The 20174-nt window shown below is 36.8% G+C and overlaps 1 protein-coding gene across 4 annotated transcripts in view; it reads right to left on the bottom strand.

Moving 5' to 3' along the window:
- PPM1B (protein phosphatase, Mg2+/Mn2+ dependent 1B) overlaps positions 1 to 20174 on the bottom strand; it is an 88588-nt gene that overhangs the window by 35632 nt on the left and 32782 nt on the right. The window lies entirely within an intron of this gene.

Genomic DNA, 20174 nt, shown 5'->3' with positions numbered 1-20174 from the left:
TTATCAAATTACAAACTTTACTTGGATTGACTGAAATCTATTACTTGGATTCTGTTAAAAACAATTCAACTTTAATGATGTGCTTACAGAACATAGTTAAGATTGCTGAGTTTTATAATCCATGAAGAAATATCAGGACGATTTTTACTCGGTACTGACAGAGACTTACAAACTACAGACAGGACTATAAAGTACCACTATGCATCCCTCTTTCTCCGGACTTTACTGTTAGTTTAGAATAAAGCTTTTGCAATTTCAGATGACTTGGACTGAAGCAGTTGTTCTCCGAATAAGCACGCAGATGCCCTAGTAGTCTCCCACCTACAATCCTGGCCCTAATACTCACTAGCTGTGTGACCTTGACTAAGTTTCTTAGTCACTTGTACCTCAAATTCCTCCTGTGAATTAGTCATTTGTACCTTCTCTTCCCCTCTGTCAAATGGGAGTAACAATAGTACCTACACTTCACAGGGTTGCAGTGAAGAACAAGTTGATGTAGTATACTCAGAACAGTACTTGAAACAGTAAAACTATAAAGATTCCACAGCACATCCACCACACACCCAAAGATTTGCTTTTCAGTATTCTAACATAGAGACCTTGAGAAGAACATGCTGACAACTGAAGAATCACATTTTGAGAGGCACTAGTCTAAATTAACTGACTTTCATTTGGATCTAGGTATCTTTTTAAGGTACTTTTTCCAGCTATGACCATTAACCTAACTTTACAATAAAATTTATGTGTCTCGGGCAGCCCTAGTGGCGCAGCGGTTTAGCACCGCCTGCAGTCTGGGGTGTGATCCTGGAGATCTGGGATCGAGTCCCACGTCAGGCTTCCTGTATGGAGCCTGCTTCTCCCTCTGCCTGTGTCTCTGCCCCACCGCACCCCTCTGTATCTCTATGAATAAATAAACAAAATCTTTAAAAATAAATGAATGAATGAATGAATAAATAAAAATTTATGTATCTCTATTTGTAAAATCCTGACGAACCATCATGTATATATTTATAAATTATAGCAATTCTATAATTTTTCATGAGTTATAGAATACTATACTAATTACATATACAAATATTTACAAAAGAATTCTGAAAGATTTAAAATGTACATAAAATTACTTTTCACCTAAGTATAATACAAAATTATATTCTGTATTGATAGCAATATAAGAACACATTTATTTTTTAAGTTTTATTTATTTATTTTTAAAAAGATTTTATTTATTTATTCATGAGCGACAGAGAGAGAGGGGCAGAGACACAAGCTGAGGGAGAAGCAGGCTCCATGTAGGGAGCCCAACGTGGGACTCGATCCAGGGTCTCCAGGATCACAACCTGGGCTGCAGGCGGCGCTAAACCGCTGCGCCACCAGGGCTGCCCTTTTTTTAACAGTTTTAATACTGTGATACAATTTGAAAGCCTAGTTCTAAGTACATTTTAGTTTAGATTCCTGTTTTTAATTGCTATTTCAGCTAAGAAAGACAACTTAGATCATGCCTAAATGCAAATGAACTGAATTATCAAACCACTTTTTTTTTAGATTTTAATATTTTTAAAGTTTTTAAATATATTTATATTTTTTGTAATCTCTACACCTAATGGAGGGCTTGAATTCACTACCTACAAGATGAAGAACTGCACTCTTCCAACAAAGCCAGCCAGGTCACTTTTCAATCCCATCTATCAGTTATGAAAAAAAAATGTGTCATCTCTGTTTTTCATTTTGACAAGAGGTTCAAAATTCACAAGAACTCCTCCTTTCAAAGATTAAAACAATAGTTTAGAAATTTCTATTTCCAAATTTGTTTTTAAGTTAGGAATAAAGAAAGGAGAAAAGGAAGAAGGGGTCTTCAATAGAAAGAAGAAAAAAGGAGCCTAGAAAGCCAGCTTAGAAAACCATCAAATGAGTACCCCACACTCCAGAAAAAACAAAGGAGCCAAACACTGTGAAAGTTACACCAAGAATGGCCTTGCTTGCCCACAGCTGCTCTCACTGCTATGATTCCTACCGGTTTCCCTCTGAAAGTCACATGCTCAGGGTTCAGTCCAAGAAACGAGTATCTGACTGAGCATAGGTCACCTATTGGCTTTATCAGGGACTGCATTCCTTCACAAATTTAAGATTTTATTTTATTTATTTATTTATTTAAGTAGGCTCCACAACCAATGTGAAGCCCAAAGTGGGGTTTGAACTCATGACCCTGAGATCAAGACCTGAGCTGAAGAGTTGGATGCTTAATTGACTGAGCCACCCAGGCATCTCTACTTATTTTTAAAGTAGTCTCTTACACCCAGTTTGGGGCTCAAGCTCACAACCCCAACATTAAAATGAACACCTATGTGCCCACCATACAATTTAAGAAAGAACATTATCAAGACCACAGAAGCTTCCTATTATCCTGAATTTTATCATTAGTAACCACTGAGGTTTAACCATTTGAGGTATAATTGTTTAGTTTCAAATGTTTGACAATATACATTGATGTGAAGTACAGTATGTTATTCTAGTATATTTGGCTCACCACTATATTTCTGAGATTGATGTACAATGATGCAGAGCCATAACTCAAGATATGCCACTTGTGTACAATTTTTATCCATTGTCCTATCGATGAATATTTGAGTTGCTTCTCATTTTTAAAAATTATAAAACAGTGCTATTGTGAACCATCCCCAGTGGTAGGGTTTTCTGTCTTTTACTGCTTAACAAGAAACCTCAAAGGGCCTTATAAACATTTATAACCTCACAAACCTCACAAAGGTTTTTTATACTCAGAACGCCTAATTTTTAAATGTCTTACTAACTTGTTATGGTTTCATGCTATCATTTAGCTACATATAAGCAACAGTGGAAACTCAGGCAAGTACAGTTTCAATAATACAGATCCATATTTTAAACAATCTTCTTCGACAATTGCAGATATTTTTGCATTTGATATTTCGGATCTGATTATATCATAGTTTTTACCCCAGAATGAGATGAGAGCTTATACTGGAATTAGGAGTTCTAACATTTTTTATATGTATGCCTCTGTGCTTTATTATAATTACAATCAATCTAATTTTTTGATAAATCTAATTTATCACTTGCTCACTGAAGACAGCCTCATTAAAACCTGATAATATGGAAATCAACATGATCACATGTAAACGTAAATGCAATACCACAACAAATACAAGTGAGAAAGTGAAAATGCTTTAGATCTCTCATCAGCACATCTGACCTACTAACAGTGTGGGAAGCCAGTGTTGATCACTGTGCTAAATGCAATTTGCCTTTTCCAAGATGAAAGACAATAAATGGAAGTTCTAATTTTTAAAAACTTAATACTAATGGCTTGTTCCTCATACCAATATTTAGAGATCAGTGATGTATACAACTCTATGGGCCACAGACTTTTGACAAGACTAAGAATGTAGGCATAGGAAGCATTATCTAAAGACTGAATACATTTGTCTTTTTCCGTTGCCTTCTTTGAAGAAAACACATTAGTGAAACTACAGCAGCATGATATTACTTACTTTTTCAATCAATATATAATAATTGTACCATAAAGTTAAGGATCTGACAAATATTTTAAAAGAGGTTCTCATACATGGAAGATTGAGGACTCCTCATCTTTTTATTTACTCTAAGTAATTTGCTTAAATCACTTTAAGCAATCACATTTTAATTTTTTTTTATTTTTACTATGTTTTTTTAGGTAAACTCCAAGCAACGTGAGGCTCAAACTCACAAACTGGATATCAAGAGTCACATGCTCTACCGACTAAGTCAGCCAGGTGCCCCAGGTAGTCACATTTTTAAAATCACTTAAAAGGTTTCACATGTTTACATATTATATGACATTCAATTCTGGGATAACCCTACAATTTCTCATTTATAATTAGTACATAAAATACAGCAATATATTATACATACTCTTAACGTATATGTCAAACAAATACGTTAGCTTTGTTCAATTGATTTTAAAATTACAAATGACAATACAATATTTCCTCATTCAAATATTTTCTTTCTCCTCCCCGTTTATTTTTTAAGTAAACTACCACCAACGTGAGGTTTAAAATAATGACCCCAAGATCAAGAATCAATGCCCTATCAAATGAACCAGTCAGGCATGCCTGAATCAAATATTTCCTGAGTACCTACTGCATGCCGGGCACTGTATTAAGTACATTGTCCCCTTCACTAAAGAACTTCTAGTCTGGTGGAAGATAAAGCCCAGTGCACAGATAACGAAGGCAGACTGTGAGATATGGTACAATGGGATAAATACAGGTATGCCAACAGGAGGTATCAAAGATAGCCTTGTTTATTCAAAAATTTTTCCAGGGACCCCTAGCTGGTTCAGTTGGTGGAGCACGTAACTCTTGATCTCAGGTCTGCAAATTTGAGCCCTGTGTTGGGTGTACTGATTACTAAAAAGTAAAATCCTTAAAACAAGACAGCCTTTTCTTCTAAAGGAAGAAGCCTAAGCTGAGACTTACATGATGGAGAAGGAATAAGCCAGCATATGCAAAGACCAAAAGAAGAGTAAAAGCACAATTAATTTGGTATAGCTAGTGTGTATGTGTGTGTTTGTGTGTGAGTATATACATAAGCATTTCAAAGGGCAAAACACAAGCACTAAAATCCTAAGAATAGCATTACTTCCCACTGAAATGTCCACTATCTACTTATCTTAGAATCATGGATTTAATAACTCAAAACTGTGTCATCCCCTTCTTGCCTGACAAGGTAGTAAACCTATCTGAGAACAAATCTGGGAAAAAGTTTTTTCAGTGAGAAGAACAAATCTGGGAAAAAGTTCTAGAGGTCCTAAAATTCAGATGAATATCTATAGTTTACATTCTTCTGTAGAATAAGCCTCTACATAAAAAATTCTGAGGTCTTTCAGTTAGCTTACAAACTAGCTCTGAAAGGGAGTAAAAGTGGGAGGTGGGCAACTTTTACATATAACAAGTCAAACTTCAGTGAAGAGAGACTTGAAAAGCTGTTTAAATTACTCACATTGAAATATTACCACAATGTTCAAAATAAGGTCAAATACATGCAAATACACATAGTCAAAAGGTACACTACTCATCACCAGATAATTAAAACAGTCAATAACTGATTTTCAGGTTCCCTTTTTTTCCTAAAATCCTCTTCAGCTCATTCATAATCGTCTCTACTCATTAGGTCCAGCGAATCCACAGGACAGAAGCTTTTTTCTCCCTTTCTCCCTACACGTGTTTATGGACTGTGTTTATGGACTAGAACGTCGTCTAAAGAACTGGATTTGTAGCAGCTGCTGGAGAAGAAAGGCTAGTCTCCCCAAACGCCCAAGAGTCAATGGATTAAATGTACTACTATTTCTGAAACTATTAAATATGGTGCACTCAGTTAACAGTTATTGTGATAATAAACTCTCTGACAAACAAGAAAAATTATCTGAAGCCTTGTTCTTTAAAAATTCCTTTGAATTGGGCAGCCCAGGTGGCTCAGCGGTTTAGCGCTGCCTTCAGCCCAGGGCGTGATCCTGGAGACCCGGGAGTCCCACGCTGGGCTCCCTGCATGGAGCCTGCTTCTCCCTCTGCCTGTGTTGTGTCTCTGCCTCCCTCCCTCTCTCTCTCTCTCATATAAACAAACAAACAAACAAACAAACAAATAAATAAATAAATAAATAAAAATTTTTAAAAATTCCTTTGAATTTAAAGTTCTAGGTCCTTTGCCTTTGCTGACAGACTGGCTGATTTGTTCCCATCAATCTTATTCCAAGGGGGACACACTTCAAAGCTGCCTTCAGTTTACAATCAAGCTCAAATACATTTCATATTTATAATCAAAACTGACAGCACAAAAAAAAATGACAGCACAGTAGGAAACACAATGGGTCATCAAAAAATATAGCTTCATTTTTTCAAATAACAACTTATAAAAGTGAAGGAAAAAACATGTATTGCACCAAACATTTGTAATAACAGATTCTAATACACCCCCAATTCAAAAGCAGGACTATTTTGTCTACCAAAACTCGGCCACTAAATTATTTTAAAATTGCGCTTTCCCCCCCTCTCCTTAACTATCCTCATTCATATAAAGTTACATCCTTCCAGAAATGTCAGATTTGGGTCTTATCTTTTCCAGAAATCCTTTCTCCATGGTACTCCATTAAACTTCATTAATAGCTACTTCTTTCCCATTGAGTACATGCTACTTTGCATAATTAATGGTCCCTCTGTGTATACCTCCTACTTCCCAAAATAGTATGTTTATTTCCCTGCCAAAACAAGTACTGACTAAATGTTAGAGGATTATTTTTACAAATTAGCTGGAGAGAAGTGGTTTAACAAAGCAACACTTCCATTCCCAATAAGTGATAAATAATACCTTTACCATAAGGCCATACCCTCCCTACAACTAAGGTAGATTCCATGAAAGATATAGGTATGCACTATATGACATTGAAAAGAGAAAGGCCTCAGGCAAAAAAAAACCCAACAAACCCTAAACTCATCACTCCAATGTCAAAGAGCCTTGTTCTGTCAGAGAAAGACTTCCACGGAGGCCAGCATCCAGGTATGGGATCTGGGGTAGTGAATGGATGCTAAAATGGTGTCCACCACATTAAGGCAATCCAGGGTTTATACAATATGAGTGACACTGTGCATTCCAGAAGATTAGTCATCAACTAAATTATGTATTTGGTTATCGTACTATAGGTTTTTTATTTCCCTTTGGATTTCCTCTATCTTTAATATACCTTACAAGTTCTTATCTCGATTACTTTATGTCACATTAAGGGGGGAAAGTCTTAGTCCCATGTTCTAGAGAAGGCTTTGAAAGTTACACTGATGCTCTCTGACCCCCTTAAGTCAGTAATAATAAGAAGCAGTAGTAATAAGGGATAGTCTCCCAAAGGGGAGAAATACTTTAGTTTAAGCAAAAGAGCTGAGAATGAAAGTTCTGGCCACGGAACCAGATCTATAAGGTTTGGCCATGGAAATTTTCTCACATGAATTATAAAAGCATCTATTAGAGCTGATTATTATGACTAAGTGCCATATTTTATTCAAATAATCTGGGAAAGCTTCATCCAGCAGAAAATCCAGAAAACTAAATACGTGTTTGAGTATATACATATCTAAACCTCAAAAGACTAAATGAAATGGTCCCAAAAGAATCAAGATTATCTGCAGTGGGCTACAAGAATTAGTATTTTCTGATAATAAATAAAAGCATATTAAATTTGCACTCAAAATACAAACACACGTAATAAACATAAAATCTTAAGACAATGAACTGAAGGAAACAAGAACAGAATAGAATGCCTAAATACTAGGTTTGATTCTTGGCTCTACCAAATATCTGCTTTCCTAGGGAGAAAAAAAAGAAAAGCTGTACAAAACAATACTGAGCATCTCTTCCTGTCCTGAAATTCTATGTGGTCAGAGTCTGACTAGTAAGTAAACTACCAACTACTGCCAACAAATATAAAATTATATGACATCGTAAGATCAAAATACAGCTCACAACAGATAGTTTAGTACCATTGGGCAAGTTTGTGTTTCATTTGCAATATCGGATAAATATAAGTAAAATAAAGTAAATGAATTAAGGATTTTAACCAGATTTTTCACTTTCTGAATCTTATGTACTGACACTGGAGAACTTTCGTAGGCTTATTGCCCAAGGCTCCCCAAAATGATCACAATCATATCCTCTTCCCCAATTTGGGGGAAAAAACCAAAACCTCAATCAAATCAAGCATGTTCTCTCCAATGAAATCTTATAAACTACTCCAACCAAAAGTTATTTATCACCTTTCTGAATTTCTGGAAGGAGTGTCACACACAAGGCAATCAACTCTATACTGCAAGCCTGATATCAAATGGTAACACTGACATCATCCCAAGTGTATTTGCCTATGTCATACAGTACCAAGTTTCCATTTCAACCTTTTACTCAAACCAAAGCAGTCTTAACTGAAATTTACCATTAAGCAGAACTAAGCTTGCTTGTTATTATATCTTCATTATTGACCCAATTTGTGAAGTTTACTTTTTTTTTTTTTTTTTAAGGAAGGAGTCACTAATTTGGCACAGTTGTCTTTTTGAGAAGTTTAGTTTTACACTCTGGGTAAAGAAAGTCTATGCTTCTCCATGTTTCTGGGTACTGTCTGCCTTGAAGAACGACTGTTGATTTAAGAAGGGAGTTAATGTTTCGGTAGAGAACACCTCTCTGAAATCTCATAAGACTATGAGGAGGGACTTTTAAATCCAAGAAGATACAGTTAGTGAGAGCGGAGACAACAATGAACATGCTGTGAAGCCTGGGAAGTGGTGGAACCAAGACTCTGACTTAGTTAAACACGAAGCTAATTTTGAGGAAACGAACAGCATGCTACCTTAAAGTACTGCTGGAGGTGTATTGCTGAGTGGAGGCAAAACTGGGGCCAATGACAAGAGGACTGAATGTAAGTCTTTTTTTTTTTTTAATGTGTTTTTTTTTAATTTTTATTTATTTATGATAGTCACAGAGAGAGAGAGAGAGGCAGAGACACAGGCAGAGGGAGAAGCAGGCTCCATGCATCAGGAGCCTGACATGGGATTCGATCCCAGGTCTCCAGGATCACGCCCTGGGCCAAAGGCAGGCGCCAAACCGCTGAGCCACCCAGGGATCCCTTAATGTAAGTCTTAATAAGCAGGTGGACTTCCCAGAATTCCCACTCTCTAGGTCAGCGGAGCTGAATGAAGGAAGGAACCTCCAGAAGGAGATGAAAGTTTATTTCTGAAAAAGGTAAAAACAGAGAACTGAAGAATACCAGGCAGAGATTAGGGCTGGAAACTAGCCTTAAAACATAAAATTCAGTAAAAGTTTACATACTTATTGTTTGATATACTAGCCCTTTTCAGACATTCAGCACCCTGAATGCTGGCAATCAAATATATACCCTCTAAATAAAAGATGAGAAGAGGCTTACTTATATTCTTTAGAATCTCATTAATTCTACAGGAAAGATCTTATGTACTGACACTGGAAATTATTTAAAAAAAAAAAAAAAAAAGTCAAATCACCCCACAGTGAATTCCACAGCCAACAAACCCCATAGACAGGCACAAGGCTTCCAATCAGCTACTCAATGTCCACTTAAAATATAAGCAGACAGTCCATGGCCAAACATAGAAGAATTTCCCTAATATGAGAGAGAGGGGCCAAAACAAGCACAAAAGGGTAGCTTGGAAAAGAAAAACCTAGAAAGATTGGGCAAAAAAAAAGTTATTCACAAGAAGAGGAGGAAGCACGCAAGCAAACTCCTTTCAAAAAGGTAAGAGAGTTTTTGAATCCATGAAATAACAGGATGTTATTAATAGGAAAAATAAAACATTCAGAGGACGACAAGATTTCCTGTAAAGTAAAAGCACAATTGTAGAAGAGAAAGCTGAGAAGATGAAAGTTGAGGAAAATGCTCAGAAATTACAGCACAAGATGGCGAGATCAGCCCAGGAGGTTCAAGAGCCAATAAATGGGAGTAAGAGAATACAGAAAAATGAAGAGAAGAAATGCAGGCACAACTTGGAGATATTAAAGGTTTGGTCCAGACCACTGCAATAAAGCAAGTGTCGTAATAAGGGGAGTCAAATTAATTTTCTGGTTTCCCAGTGCATATAAAAATCATGTTTCTAAAAAAAAAAAAAAAAAAAAAATCATGTTTCTACTACACTGAAGTCTATTAAGTATGCTATTACAATGTCTTAAAAAAAACAATGTGTATATCTTAATTTAAAAATACTTTATTGCTGGGGCACCTGGGTGGCTCAGTGGGTTAAGCACCTGCCTTCAGCTCAGGTCATGATGCCAGAGTCCTGGGACAGAGCCCAGCATCCAGCTCCCTACTTAGCAGGGAATCTGCTTGTCTCCCTCTCCCTCTGCTCCTCCTTCGCCCTCCCCACTCATGCTCACTCTTTTTTTTTTTTTTTTTTTTTTTGAAAATTTTTATTTATTTATGATAGTCACACACACACACACAGAGAGAGAGAGAGGCAGAGACACAGGCAGAGGGAGAAGCAGGCTCCATGCACCGGGAGCCCGACGTGGGATTCGATCCCGGGTCTCCAGGATCGCGCCCTGGGCCAAAGGCAGGCGCCAAACCACTACGCCACCCAGGGATCCCTCATGCTCACTCTTAAATAAGTAAAAATACTTTATTGCTAAAAAATGCTAACCATTATCTGAGATCTCAAGGAGTCACAATCACTGATCACAGATCACTGTTAACAATTATAATAGTGAGAAAGTTAAAAAAAAAAAAATTAGTGGGAAAGTTTGAGATACCCCAAGAATTACCAAATATGACAGAGACACAAAGTGAACAAATGCTGTCAAAAAATAAAAAATTAAAAAAATTAAAAATTAAAAAATGGTGCTGAGAGTCCAGCTTAATGTAGGGTTACCACAAACCCTCACTTTGTAAAGATCACAATATCTGTGAAGCTCAATAAAATGAAGTGTCTCTATAGTTTATATAAGAAAAATTTCAAACTGAAGGGTGGGCATGGATTTCAAAATTGAAAGAGGCCATCCTATAATAAGCACAATGGATGGAAACAGGCATTTACAAAAGTACATTGTCAAAAATTTCAAAAACCGAAGATAGGTATAAAAGCCTATAAGCTATCAGAGATAAAAAGGTTTAATTCAAAAAATGAAGAATCAAAATGCCATTTGTCTCAACTAGAGGTTGAGTTAGTGATCAGACCATCAAACACTGAACAAAACGTATTAATCCCAAGAAAACAAGAAACTGCAGGAAGTAAAAAATGATCCCTTTTTGAAAAAATGTTGAAGTATGGGGGAGTATGTCTATGTGTACAGTTGGGATAATCAAATCAAAGAGCTAGATGTCATCTTCAGTAAAGGGATAGAGGATTCCTAGAATTGGTTAAAAAAAAAAAAAAAAACAATCAGAGGTGCCTGGGTGGCTCAATTGGTTAAGTGTCTGACTCTTGGTTTTAACTCAGGTCATGAGCTCATGGATCGTGAGATCAAACCCTACATCAGGCTCTGTGCTGGGCATGGAGCCTACTTAGGATTCTCTCTCTGCCTCTGCCCCTAACCCCCTGCACTTTCTCTCTCTCTCAAATAAATAAATAAATAAATAAATCTTTTTTAAAAATCAAAAAGCAGACATTAGAGATTAAAAAGATAAACTCCAAAAAAAATTAAAATAAAATAAAATAAAATAAAGTTCCAAAGGAATCAGCTATAAGAGTTTGAAATGGTTGGTTCTGGGGAATCTTATACAAAAACAAGAGCACACAAAACTGTCTGGTTCTTTAAACTATGTAAATATTTAAGAAAACTAAATTAAAGAAGCAAAAAATAAAACAATAGCATACTATGAAACAAGAAATTGCATTTCATATCATGAGCCAATTTTCCTAATATATAAAAATGTCTCTTTAGGGATTAATATCAAAATATATAGAGAACCTCTACAACTCAACACCAAAAAAATTTCAATTAAAAAATGGACTGAAGGGGTATCCCTTGGTGGCTCAGTGGCTTAGCACCTGCCTTTAGCCCAGGGTGTGATCCTGGAGTCCCGGGATTGAGTCCCGTGATCAGGCTTCCTGCATGGAGCCTGCTTCTCCCTCTGCCTGTGTCTCTGCCTCTCTCTCTCTGTCTCTCATGAATAAATAAAATCTTAAAAAAAAAAAAAAAAAAGGACTGAAGACCTGAACAGACATTTTCCCAAAGACATACAGCCAAAGATGGCCAGCAGACACTGAAAAGATGCTCCAAACCACTCATCAGGGAAATGCAAATCAAAAATCACAGTATCACCTCACACCACTTAAAATGACTAGTATCAAAAAGGTAAGAAAGGCACCTGGCTGACTCAGTTGGAAAAACATGTGACTCTTGATCATGAGTTTGAGTCCCATGTTGGGGATAAAGAATTCCTCATTTTTTATTTTTTTAAGGATTTATTTACTTATTCATGAGAGACACACAGAGAGAGAGGCAGAGACAAAGGCAGAGGGAGAAGCAGGCTCCCCACAGGGAGCCCAATGCAGGACTCGATCCTGGATCCCAGGATCACACCCTGAGCCAAAGGCAGAGGCTCAACCGTTGAGCCACCCGTGTCCCAAGAATTCCTTAAAATAATTAATAAATACACTATGATACTGCAGGTTTTCTTTAAAAAGAAAAAAAGACAAGTGTTGGTGAGGATGTGGAAAAAAGGAAAACCTTGTGCACTGTTTGTGGGAATATAAATTAGTACAGTCACTGGGGGAAACAGTATGAATATTGCTCAAAAAAAATCAGAAATAGAAATATGATATGATCCAGTAATTCTATTACTGGGTACATACCCAAAGAAAATGAATCACTAATTTGAAAAGGTATGTGCACTCCTGTATTTATTGCAGCTTTATTCACAAAAGCCAAGATACAGAAGCAGCCCAGTGTCCATCAATAAATGAATGGATAAAGAAGATGGGTATGTTTATATATGTCCACACCGCTCCCCCACACATACACAGGAATATTACTTAGCCTTAAAAAAGAATGTGATCTGGGACACCCAGGTGGCTCAGTGGTTGAGCATCTGCCTTTGGCTCAGAGTATGATCCCAGAGTCCTGGGATTGAGTCTCACAGCAGGCTCCCTCTGGGGAGCCTCTGTCTATGTCTCTTTGTTTCTGTATCTCTCATGAATAAATAAATAAAATCTTAAAAAAAAAAAAAAAAGAATGAGATCTTATCATTTGCAAAGACATGGATAGACCTAGAGGCACTAAATGAAATAAATCTGAGAAAGACAAACACCACGTTATTTCATTTATACAAAACAGCAGACTTAAATACAGAGAACAAAATGGTGGTTGCCAGAGGGGTGGTGGGTGGAAGGATGGGCAAAACCCATAAAGAGGATTATAGGTACAAACTTCCAGTTATAAAATAAATAAGGCATGGACTTTAAAGTACAGCATACGGAATACAGTAATATTGTAATATTATGTTGTATGGTCACAGATAGTGACTATACTTATTGTGGTGAGCATTGAGTAATAGAACTGTTGAATTAATCAACTGTTGAATTCAGGTGTTAGGCACCTGAAACTAGTAACACTGTATGTCAATTTAATTTTTTAAAGTCCCATAAATCAGTAAGAAAATGACCAACACTGATTGAAAAATGGAACAAAACCACTCCACAAATGGATCTTAAACTAAGCGCAACCTCACATTCATAAGAGAAACTAAAATAAGACTATACTGAGATGTTTTTCATGTATCAGATTGTCAAAGACCAAAGATTTGATCATCATCATTCTCTTGACAAGATCGTGCAGAAACATATTTACATTGCTGATACCGATAAATTGCTACAACCTCAGTGGATGGCAATTTTAAAAAATTGATCAGAAATTACAGTTGCACATACTCTTCAACCAAATTCTAAAAATTTACCTACAAGTTTATTCCTACATGTACAAAACTGACTATTCACCGTAGCACTGGAAGCAAAAATAAAATACATGAAACAATCTTAGTATCATTCATTTGGATATCGATCATAGGATGAATCATGATACACACTGAATGATAAAGTATGTTGAAAAAAATGTCCTACAATTCTTTTAAAAGAAATATACACACATGCACATGTGTGTATTCATCATTTCCTGAAAGTGTACACAGAACTGGAAACCATGCAGAAGAAAAGAGAAATCAAGCAGTCGGAAGACAGGAGTGAAAGAGACACTGTTATATACTATGTTGTACCCTTTCCATTTTAAAATATATAAATGTAATAAAATTAAATGACATGAATTTAATGCCATTAAATAGATGTTATTTCAACAAGGAAAATTTCTTTACAGCAAATCTTTTTTAGCAATCAAAAGCTCTAATTCATAATAATCTAAACCATTAGAAATATCAATATACTGATACCCAAAGGTTTTTTTTCTCTGCAAACAAATCGGAAACAATCACCTACCTACACTGACAGAGTGAGCCATTAAGACCCAGCAGATATATCCTGTTCATTACATCATTTCCTTGGAGAAGTAAACTCATTGGTGAGTCCTACTATTAAAAAGAACATAAATAAAAAAGCATAAATTCTACACTCAATGCATGATGAAAACTGAGGTGTAACAGTGTCTAGAAGATAACATCAAGCTATGGTAAAGTATATCATAAATTCATAGAGAAATGCATATACCATGGTAACTAAGGGAAAAATCCTTTTCTTGAAAGACTTTAGAACAAGAGTAAATATTTAGTGCTGCTACTTGTAAGTACAAGTATCAAACTCTACCTAAACGAACTGCGCTTCTGTAAGAGACCAGATGAAAACAAAATTCTCATAGAACATTTTATAATTTTATAGATATAAAATTAACATATACTTCATCAGACACCATGAATATAAAAGCTATACTGGGGATCCCTGGGTGGCTCAGCGGTTTAGTGCCTGCCTTTGGCCCAGGGCATGATCCTGGAGTCCCGGGATCAAGTCCCACATCAGGCTCCCTGCATGGAGCCTGCTTCTCCCTCTGCCTGTATTTCTGCCTCGCCCCCATCTCTCATGAATAAATAAATAAAATCTTAAAAAAAAAAAAAAGCTATACTATAAGGCATCTTAGCAAAAATCCAGTATTTCTGGTAACTCTTTGAAGACATTTCTTTGGTCTAAGACTGCAGTATAAGCATATCCTAAAAGTATTTGAAACAAATGCATTACTAATGCAGATTTTAGCTTGCAACATAGGGCTACAGGAAAACACAAAATAATTTTTCCAGGGCAGCCCAGGTGGCACAGCGGTTTAGCACTGCCTTAGGCCCAGGGTGTGTGTGATCCTGGAGACCTGGGATCAAGTCGCACGTCAGGTTCTCAGCATGGAGCCTGCTTCTCCCTCTGCCTGTGTCTCTGCCTCTCTCTCTCTCTGCCTCTCATGAATAAATAAATCTTAAAAAAAAATTTAAAAAAATAATAATTTTTCCAAATTTTCATAATGGCAGAAAGCAAGAAATTTACAGATCATACCCTTGAGGGAAAACAAAAAATACAAAGATACAATTAAAGAGTAGAATTGGATCCTTTATAGGGATTAGTGTATACACTTAGCATATGGCTAACGTTATGTACTCTTAAAAATACCCTTGCAAAACCGCTAAAATAATAAAAGCTCACTTTTATATAGGCTCTATAACATGACCAGGTACTGACCTTTATATTAACTTCATCTATATCATTCAATTCATTTATTCTCTGCAACAACCTTATGAGGTAGACATTACAGTCCTTATTTTATGGAGGAGGGCACTGAGTCACAGAATGGCTGAGTAATATGTCCAAGGTAAGGAACCTAGGTTGTCCAAATTACATCCCAGGCTGTCTGTCCAGAGTCCATGCTCTTAATCACCACCAAAATACAACACAGGCGGCAATATTAAAAGTACACCAGGTTTGTCCTGAGTTGCAACAAATCTGTTTCTTCACAGGAACAAAAATATCTATAGATCAGAGCCTTGATTCTGCTTTCTCTCGCACAATTTTGAATCATTAACAAATCCTATCAATTCTATCTCCAAATATAGCCCAAATTAGCCCATATCTCCCCATCTGTAGTTGTACCAGCCAAGCTAAAGTCATCATCATCCTTTGCCTGGACTACTACAATAACCTCTTAATTAGTGGTTCCACTTTTGCCCCCCTATAATTCACTCTCTAGGGTGATCTTTCTTAAATGTAATGAAATCATGTCACTCCTGACTCCCACGAACTTAGAAGAAAATCCAACCTCAGTACAGCACTCTACGATCTGACCCCTGTTTAGATCTTTGGCCTTATTTCCTGTAACTCTTCCATCATCACTTACTGCTCACTAGCCACAGTGGCCTTTTCTATACCCTCACTACGTCACACTTGTTCCCCATCTCTGGACTTTTGTTTTTACTGTTTTCTCTTCTTGGAATCACCCTTAACTCTACACCCCCAGCAGCATGGCTAACTCCTTTTTGACATTTAGATCTAAGCCCATATGTCCACTCAGAGAGACCTTCCCCGACCACAAAATCTAAAGTATTCTCCAAACACCATCATGGCTCATTTTACGGTTTTACTTTACTCATAGTTGCTGAAATTGTTTTTTATTAAATTCTTTATCTTTTTATCCCAACAAGAATGTAAGTTCCAGAAGTGGAGAAACGGTCTTATTCACTGTCAAAATGACTAAAAGCACCCCATCAAATATTTGTGGAATGAATGAATGGGCAAGTGAGCACCAAATGAAGCAGTGCCGGAGGATGCTCAGTTATGGGAGGTGTCCTGCAACTGAAAATGGCTAAGCCACAGTTCACAACTCAAGCTCATTAAACCTAGGAAATATGAACACAACAGTGTAGATTAACATAAGGTTCAATACTGACTTGCCAAATACATAAAGCACTGCATTCACTAAGAGCCATGTTTTACGAGGGACCCTGACAAAATACAAGTATGTCCTAAGGAGAAAAATGAGAATAGCTCAAAAGACAGTTGAAGAACATATGAAGAACATTTGAAGTAGCTGATATTGCTTAGACTAGAGAGTAGGTACTAAGTACTAACAGGGCTGGTGGTGAATCCTTGCAAAAGAGGAAAAGACTTGACACTTGGTTCCAGAGGGCAGATCTAGAATCAATGGATGGAAGAAAAGTGTGTAGTTAACATTAAGACATTTTTTAAAAGATTGTGTTAATTATTAGAGATACTAAAAGAAAGGATGTCATCAAGTTAAAAAAAACTGGAAACTTCAGTTTAAATGCACTCCCACCCACCCCTACACACACAAGGGATTTTTTTAAAAAGGCACCTCTATATTTGAAGGTTTCAACTATTTATAAATATATGGAAACCAAGATGAATCATCATCTTGGTGTAAACTGCAACATAAAAATGTCAGTGCCCTTTCCAAGCTAAAATCAGAATAGACTATGGAAAGAGCAAATACAGAAGGTGAAAGAATTGAGGAATATAAAATAGAAATTATGATTCCCCACTAAGATAATTATCATTGAGACTACTTACAAAAAAATAAACAGGAAAGTAAAAGTATTTGTTCTCTTGTTTAATAATGTAAAATCTGTACATATAAAATAAACAAAACTTAAAATGGTTGCTACTAGGGCACCTGGGTGGCTCTATCAGTTAAGTGTCTGACTCTTGATTTTGTCTCCCGTCTTGAACTCTGGGTTGTGAGATTGGGTCCCACATCAGGTTCCATCCTCAGCACTCAATCTGCTTGAGGATTCTCCCTCTCCCTCTGCCCCTCCCACTCCTGCTCTCTTCTCCCTCTCTAAGTAAATCTTAAAAAAAAAAGGTTGCTATTAGATTGGATAATATTATGAGGGATCACCACAACTTTTTTTTTAAGATTTTATTTATTTATTCATGAGACACAGAGACACATTCAGAGGGAGAAGCAGGCTCCTTGCAGGGAGCCCGATGCCGAACTTGATCCTAGAACTGGGGTCAGGACATGAGCCTAAGGCAGACACTCAACCGCTGAGCCACCCAGATGTCCCAAGTGATCACCACAATTTAAAAATACTCTCCTGGGTGTGCATGGTGGCTCTGTCAGTTAAGTGTCTGCCTTTGGCTTGGGTCATGATCCCAGGGTCCTGGGATCGAGTTCTGCATCAGGCTCCCTGCTCAGCAGGGAGTCTGCTTCTCCTTCTACCCTTCCCCCTTGTTTGTGCTTTCTCTCTCTCACACAATCTCTTAAATAAATAAATTCTTCAAAAAAAAACAAAAACAAAAACAAAAACTCTCAGGGAATCCCTGGGTGGCTCAGCAGTTTAGCGCCTGCCTTTGGCCCAGGGCGCAATCCTGGAATCCAGTCCCACGTCGGGCTCCCGGCATGGAGCCTACTTCTCCCTCCTCCCGTGTCTCTGCCTCTCTCTCTCTCTGTATCTACCATAAATAAATAAATAAATAAATAAATAAATAAATAAATAAGCTCTTAATGTCAATACTATTCAAGTAGAGAGGTACATGAGGGCTCAATATATATTATTTCTATCTTTATGTATGTCTGAAATTTTCCATAACCAAATTTTTAAAAGCTAATTTAATGTCATCTAAGTTCTCCCAAAATTAAGATCACTTCACTTCTTCCTCAATAGCCATACTCAGATACCAGTGATTGTATCAAAATTTAAATTGCAGGGCATGTAGAGAAAACCCTGCCAAAACAATTTCATTCTTCCTTTATTCCCTCATAATTACAAATGCCAGAAACTATTCACACTTCTATCAGCCCTAGGCCAAAGGTAGGGAGCTTTAGCTGTCTCAACAGCCCGAGGGGGCAGACTGCAAAGAGGTTTGGTCAGAAACCAGGCCCCTTCAGGGACAACCAGGTGACTAATCTGAGCGGGTTAATGGTCCTCTCACCTCTTACTATTTCAATTAATTTTTGCTCCAGAGACTCATTACAACAAGTAATCATAAAATGCTTTTATCGGATTTTAGGCACTAAGGAATAAGCAAATACTTACACAGTGCTCATTCTGTTGCAGGCCCTGTTTTAAATGCTTCATAAACATTCTACCCTTTAGAAAAACAAGTATCTGAAAAGCAACAATTCTCAAAGAGACTTCAACCAAAAATCTTTAGACACAGTTGAAATTATAAAATTTCAACCACAGATATTCAGACACTGCAAAATTCCCCCCCTCCTTCCTACAGCTGGCACACTATTTCGTAGAAAGGGTACATGGACATTGGCAAACCTTCCATAGGAGCAGCACAATCTGTCAATCCCATCTGCTTCCTATCAAAAGGATAAAGTGGTGTCAGGGATGCCTCAGGCCCATGGACACAATTTTTCCCAAGGATTTCTGAAGACTAGCATGTTGGTTCTTTTGACTAAAAGTAATGTAAACAGCAATAATAACAAACTTACTATTTTTTGTGAGGTCTATATCCCAGACTTTATATGAAGAGATGGATATGCACTGTGTCATTTAATCAAACAATTTAGTAAAGATGATGTTATTAATGTTCTTATTTTACAATTGAAAAAACTGAGATGGGATGCCTGTGTGGCCCAGTGGTTGAACATCTGCCTTTGGCTCAGGGCGTGATCCCAGGGTTCTGGGATCAAGTCCCACAATGGTCTCCTTGCATGGAGCCTGCTTCTCCCTCTGCCTATGTCTCTTTCATGAATAAAAAAATAAAATCGAAGGAAGGAAGGAAGGAAGGAAGGAAGGAAGGAAGGAAGGAAGGAAGGAAGGAAGGAAGGAAAAAGAGAAAGAGAAAGAAAGAGAAAGAAAGAAAAGAAAAGAAAGAGCTGAGATGCCTCAGGTAACCAGACAATGAAACTTAAAGGGCAAGGCTGAATTCACACCACAGCAGAATGGCTTAGAGTTTGCATCCTTAAACTCAAGGCTCCAGTGGTTAATGCATGTAAACTTGTCTTCTTTTTAAAAAATAAAAAATAAACATACATAAATGTTTGAGGACTCAAAAGGCAATGGTATTTAATATAATGTGGTACTCAAAAGGGTTCCTGGCACAGAAAAAGAGAATTGCTAGAAAAACTGGCGAAACTCAAAGTCTGGAATATAGTGAACAGAACAGTACCAACATTTTGTTTCCTAATTTAGACAAATACACCATAGAGAAAAAATTAACATTAAAGAAAAGTGATCAAGGGGTATGCAGGAATTCTCCGTACTATCTTTGTTATTTTTCTGTAAATCTAAAATTATTTCAAAATTAAAAGTTTATTTAAAAAATTAATAGGAAAAAAAATAATAAATAAAAAAAATTAATAGGTAAGCCTCAGTTAAGTAGAACACCTCACACCAACCAAAGTGCTGGATAAAACAAGGATTATAAACTGGCTCTGGAAAATCTCTCCACCTGTGACTTTGCCAATCATGATAGAGTGGCTTAGAAATGTATCCTAAAAATATCAAGATTATGTAGTAACTGAAAAATCTGACAGTAATTCCATTTCTGAGAAGTTATCTTTAAAAAACAACACAAATTGTACATAAATATATTACTATTTTAAAAGATTAAAAATATTAATAGAATCTATTGGCGTATCAAAAATACGTCCCCTATAACAAAACAGGAATAGAAAAATGGTTACGAGGTGTCTGGCTGACTCAGTGT

Source organism: Canis lupus, chromosome 10 (assembly GCF_011100685.1).
Source record: "Canis lupus familiaris isolate Mischka breed German Shepherd chromosome 10, alternate assembly UU_Cfam_GSD_1.0, whole genome shotgun sequence".
Lineage (NCBI taxonomy): Eukaryota > Metazoa > Chordata > Mammalia > Carnivora > Canidae > Canis > Canis lupus.
This window is presented reverse-complemented; position numbering and strand designations above follow the sequence as displayed.